The sequence below is a fragment of the Pteropus alecto genome, unplaced genomic scaffold, assembly GCF_000325575.1.
Source record: "Pteropus alecto unplaced genomic scaffold, ASM32557v1 scaffold81, whole genome shotgun sequence".
NCBI lineage: Eukaryota > Metazoa > Chordata > Mammalia > Chiroptera > Pteropodidae > Pteropus > Pteropus alecto.
Window position 1 is genome coordinate 3,620,735 of NW_006433378.1, and position 6,369 is coordinate 3,627,103.

General features: G+C 39.0%; 1 protein-coding gene across 1 annotated transcript in view; it reads right to left on the reverse strand.

The window, feature by feature from the left end:
• The window catches only part of ARL14 (ADP ribosylation factor like GTPase 14), a 24,203-nt gene that overhangs the window by 7,570 nt on the left and 10,264 nt on the right, over window positions 1-6,369 (reverse strand). The window lies entirely within an intron of this gene.

The window sequence follows — 6,369 nt, forward strand, 5'->3', positions numbered from 1 at the left end:
AAGAGTGTCAACATTCCCTGGGCGTTTCCACCAATTAACTTTAAGTAAAAAAATTCTGCCCAAATTTGTAACATGGCTAAAAGGCACCAAGATATAAGTTGAGGTCCGTCTGAGTTTCAAAATTCCATTTTGAAATAAAATGGTCCTTAATATGGTCATAATGGAAAAGCTCATCTTGTGCCATTTTTAATGTGTTACATTTGTTAAAAGTATGTAAGTAAAATAATTATGTTTGAGTGAAAGCTAAAACTCATATAAGCAATGAACTTTAGTATTGCCTTAGTCTCTCTTACCTTAAAAAAATAATCCCTTCCTCCTATGATAAACATGAAAGTAAAAATGATGACCATAAAAAATTACTTAATGTGATTCAGTTCTCACCTCCATGAAAGATATGACAAAGTATATGACCAAGTTAAATCCTTGTGTAAATAATTATCCATGTACTAATATATCCAGATAACAGTTTTTGATAAGAAAGTCCAAAGGAAATTTGAGTAAGAAGAGATAAAAAGAATGGTAGAGTAAGAAAGAAGAAAAATGTTATCACACTTAAAGTGACAAGTGACATAATAAGTCAGACCACCAAGAGATGGGGCAGACCCTGAATGTTCCCCAGGTCCTGTCCCATTGCTGCATGTTCTCAGGCTTGGCTTTCCAGTAATGCCAATCAAAGATCAGATGAGACGAAATCTTTTTCATCAAAGATTCCACCCTTGCACTTTTACTCTCCATTGGTAGCCCTCTTACCTCAAAAAGTGCAACTTGGAGCACACAATTTGCTCAAGTACATAGCTAAAAGTAACTCCAGTATGAGAAATTTCAGGGTACAGATTAAATACTCTAGGAGTAAATTAGAGTATTTAGCTTGGTACAGGCTTGAAGCATTAAACTTCCCAAGTTTAATTAGTCAAGCACAGACTAAAATCAGACAGACCTGGTTTCCAATCACAACTGCATCTGTTTTTTTTTTTCTGTATGAAACTAAGCAAGTTACCTCTCACTTTAATTTCTTCTCTCTCGGGGTTATTGTAAGGAATAAATGAGATATAACACAGCCTAGATGACACGATACACACTCAGTAAATGGTAGCTGTTATGATTTTATTATTGGTCGTAGGATGAGCAGATGAGTTTATATTTGCTGGCCAAATGAGATTTATTGTTATTGTTGAAGAGAGAACATAAAGTTTTATTTTGGCTTCATGAGAAAGTACTGTTACCACTGTCTGTGTGTTAGTTTTGTGTGCCAACTTGACTGAATTAAGGGACGCCCCGATAAATGGCAAAACATTACTTCTGGGTATGTTTGTTGGAGTATTTCTGGAAGACATTAACACTTGAATCAGTAAACTGAGTAAAGAAGACCATCCTTACCAATCCACTGAGGGCCTGGTAGAACAAAAGGGCAGAGGAAGAATGAACTTGCTCTCTGCTTAAACCAAGATACCCATCTCCTCCTGCTTTCGGACATTGGTGCTCCTGGTTCTTGGGCCTTCAGACTCAGACTGGGTCATACGCCATTGATTCCCTTGGTTGTCAAGCCTTTAGGTTTGGTCTGAAATGACAGCCCCAGTTTCCCTGGGCTTCCAGCTCGCAGACAGCAGATCAAGGGACTTCTCAGCCTCCATAATCGCACGAGTCAATCCCTTATAATAGATCTCTTCCTATATATCTATATTTATATTTGTTATGTTTCTCTGGAGAAACCTGACTAATACAGTCTATTATGACTGTAGGAAGGGCATAGTACCATATTTGCCATTCTCAATTGCTAGTATCAGACACAGTATTATTCTCAAGCCTGTAATCCTTCCTCCCCACAGCTAAGGCCACTTGATCCTCTTTTAGAAGTTAAATGTAGCCTCAATCCTGACCTGAGACATCAAGTTCTTAAGCAGCTCCAATTCTCCTTTCTATGACCCAATGCAGAGTCATCCTAACTGCTAACCTAGTCATAATGTGGTCTCCAAATTTTAACAACTAAGCAACTGCCTTTTAAAATTTAACTTTTTTATTTTTTACCTTTTTTAATAAGTCCCAGTCCCAACTGTTAAACCCAAGTCTGGTAACTAGATTTCTTGCCCTCCAGTCCCTTCCTAAAATAGGTACTCTGACTCACATTTGCCATACTCTTTCTAAACCTAGCATCCCTAACCCTTGGAATCTAATTTTCGGGATAAAGCCTTTTCTTAGCCATTGAAAACTTCTCTCATGTTGAATATGGGCTTTTCATTATGGCCCACTCTGTATTCTCCATCAATTTTCTATCCAACTATCTGTTGGGACATCTTGCTCCACGAAGCCTTTACTGAGTACTTACCAAGTCAAAAATATACACATAAGTTTGCATGAAAATTGTTATAGAAATCTCAGTACGAAATGTAAACACTCAGAAGTAAGGAAGATCTAAAGTTCACAGAAAGATGATAGAATGTAGCTTTCTCTTGACTTCAGTATAACAAATAAGTAAATTTGTAGTATAGAAATGTCATGAAATATTAATTTAAATAACATCCAGGGAGCCCCAAAATATAAGACAGTTATAAGACAGTCATCCAAGTCAGAGGGAAAGACAATGAAATTTATAGATGACATAACTGTTTACCTAGAAAACCCAGAAAATTGGATGACAAACCAAGACTTACATTGTAGCCAGACACAAGATCAACTTGCAAAGATAAATAGCGTTCCTCTTAGCCAGCCATAACTGAGAAGATTCCATTCTTAATAGCAATAAAAACTGTAAAATATCTAGGAATACACTCAATAATATATATGCATGGCCTGTATGAAGAAAATATTAAATCTTTACTGCTGATCTTAAAAAAATAACCAAGTAAAGGAAGAGATATAGCATTGTAAAAATGCCAGTTCACGCCTAATTTAATCAGTAAGTTAAATTCTGTGTCAAGCAAAGTCAATCAGTAACAGATATTTATAGAACATTTAATTATGAACCAGTTACTACTTTAAACATTTGAGATGTGCTGGCAAATGCCACAGACAGTCTCTACTCTCAAGTTTACATTGTAATGCAAGGTAGAAGGGGGAGATAAGCGTATAAACAAACAAGGTGCAGAGCTTCTTTTCTCATTCTGGGCCTAGACTAAAGGAGCAGTCACTACCATGAGCCCTGCTGGTCACCATGGTATAGGGGAGAGATCTGAAGGCCCTTACATGGTTAATTAAATGCTCTGGGCCAGAAGTGCACTTACCACTTCCACTCACAACTCATTGGCCAGGACCAGTTTCATGACCCCATGTAACCACGAGGAGTCAGGAAGTGTCGTCCCACTGTACACCCAGAAAGGAAGCAAACCAGATCTGTTTGACAAGTAGTATGAATACCTGCTTCCGTCTATTGATGGTCTGGTATTTTTATCATTCTGCTTTTTAGGTTTAGATCTTAAATCTGTCTAAAGAGTTTTTTCAATTAGAGTTGACATTCAATACTATTTTATACTAGTTTCAGGTGTACAGCAGAGTGGTTAGACATTTATATAATTTATGGAGTGATCTTCTGGATTAGTCTAGTACCCACCTGGCACTATACATAGTGATTACAATATGATCGACTATATTCTCTATGCTGTACTTCGCATCCCTATGACTGTTTTGTAACTACCAATGTATGCTTCTTAATCTCTACCTTTTTCACCCAACCCCCCAACCCCCCTCCCATCTGGCAATCCCCAGTTTGTTCTCTGTATCTATGAGTCTGTTTCCATTTTGTTTGTTCATTTATTTTGTTCTTTAGGTTCCATATATAAGTGAAATCATATGAAATTTCTTTATGAACAGTATATCTGGTTTCCAAATGTATAGCACATTTCCCCAATATTATTGATTTAAAAGCCCCCAATTTGTTAAGAAATGTTTTTGGTTTCAAGCAATAGATACCAAAAAACACCTAGTGGGTTAAACAAATTAGAGGTCTTATTTCATTCACACATTAAAAATCTAGAGGGAGGCAGTCCAGAGATGGTGCCTCTGATGTCCTCAGACAGTCGGCCTTCTCCTGGCCACTTCTACCTACGAAGAAGGGTGGGATATATAGGGAGTTTTTTAATGAGTTTATATCACCATTACCAGCAAATACATTTGTCTGTGTGATCAGATTTAACTGATAGCTTAAAGGCAACAGCCACCAGACTTACTAATGGATTAGATGTAAGAGAGAGCCCAAGATAACTCACAGGTTTTTGACTAAACCACTAGGAGGATAGTGATGCCATTCACTGAAAAGAGGGAAAAGAGGGCTTTAAGGAGAAAAACCATACTTAAAATGTGAGTTCTTAAATGAAACATAACAAGCTAATTTAAAATTGATATGGAAGAAAAAATTGGCAAAAAAAAAAAGCCCAAAATAATCATGAGTAATAAACAATTTTTAAAATGGAGATTAGGAAGTACAGACATAAGAGTGTATACACATACACACAGAGACACACACACAATGAAAAGCTTTCCGTTAACTCCCAATGGACAGGTAGCATGAGCATGAAAATAAACAGATTTTTAAATAAACTACCAAGATTATATGTATGTTACTGTTGCACAGCCTAGTATATTCTGGTCAATACAAGGAGACAGGGTAAATAAAGAATGTCCCCAAACCATGTAATACTGTGCAGCATACACACACACACACACACACACACACACACACACACACACACACATAATGAAAACGGTGTCCATTTATAGGGAAAGTTTCTTAAGAGGTATTATTGGCGGGGGGGACAAATTCTAAAATAGTACAGTTAGTATAATATCACTTATATTAGCCCCACTCCCTCATCCTGCATGTGTCTAGTGGCTACTACATTGGACAGTATTGTGCCAGATTCTCCAAGCTGAAGAGAGAGAAGGTCACATCAGAGAAAGTGGCTCAAGGTATGGCTGAGGCTGACGCAGAACAAGGCAATTTCCCTGGAGCTAGGGAAGCTCAAGCCCTGCTAAGCATGAGAAAGATATTCAAGCACACACCAAAGTTGGAGTCAAAAGAAAAGTTTATCAGAGAAGGGGTAACATTCTATCAACAGAGTGTGGTCTCCTCTCTGAGTCAGAGAGTGAGAGATTCAGAGAGACAGAAACAATAGAGAGAGACAGGGACTGTGAGAGAGACAGAGTAGAGGGACTGAGAGAAAGATATTGTGAGAGGGACACCAGAGTGTTTGGAGAATTCAGTTTATAGATCACTCTTTAGTTCCTGTGAATTACAGCTTAAAGACCTTATTTGCACATTTTCCTTTGATATGGGCCTACAATGGGGAAAGATGAGTATGTAGCCCATAAAGTTAAGAATGTGTAGCATAAAAGGCCTGCTGACAATTCCCAGACTTTGATCCATAGGTTCCCTGTGGTTTTAGCCATAGGGAATGAATGATTTTATTTTGTGTAGGGCCCTGCTTTTAAAGACTCCGTTTTTCCTGTTTCCCTTCACTGTATGGTAAATGGGTTGTTAGCAGATCCCAGCAGAAATCTTCCTTTGTTCTGCAGGTTTCCTCATGGTCTGGCTGCAGGGCTGATCAGCATATTGCAGTCTCTGAATACAGCTTGATTTAACATTTTAGTTCTCTTGCCTCCTCCCTACATTAAGGCCCTAGGGATTGTGGGTAGAGGAGGAATCATGATAACTGATAGAATCCTCAGGTAGGTTTGGGAATTTGAGAACAGAGGGACCTGTGCTCACTTCTCAGGCAGGGCCAGAGGAAGCAGGAAAGGGTGGAAGTGGTAACCAGATGTGCCTCAGACAGCCCCCAAGTCTTTCACATCCCCTCCAAGTCTCCAGAGTGGCACAGGAGGGCAACAGTTTCCCAGTCTCTAAGAAGGGTGAGGATGAAGCTCAGGTAGAATCACCACAGTCAAAATAAGGTTGCTGCAAGTGCTGGACTGATAACTGAAGACAATGGGAATGTGCCTGTCAGCCTGGAGGGGTCTTGGTGGCTGAGAACCCAACACTTCACTCCATGTCCCCTAGAACGTAGATGCCACTCGGGGGAGATGGAGGGGAAAGGGGAAATTCTGAATTCATGGACTTGACCAGTAATTATGAAAAAACCCAGAAGTAAGCTTATCTACCATCTACTGACTATTTCTGATATCAGGCACAATGGAAGTTGGAAATAGAAATTCAAGTTCAGTTATAGATTTTTAAGTTCAGTTTTGTGAAATGCAAACATAGATCTGGCTACCCTGGCCTCTATGCAAAGGGGAGCAATAACTACCGAGAGGATGAAAGGGTTTCTCAAAGCACAGGCAGGGCTTGAAAGCCATCTGGCAGGGGGGCCTCCATCAAGGACTCATGCCCAGGCCAGCAGAGAAAATGTTGACTTAGGAGGAGCCCCATCGCCATATTTAATT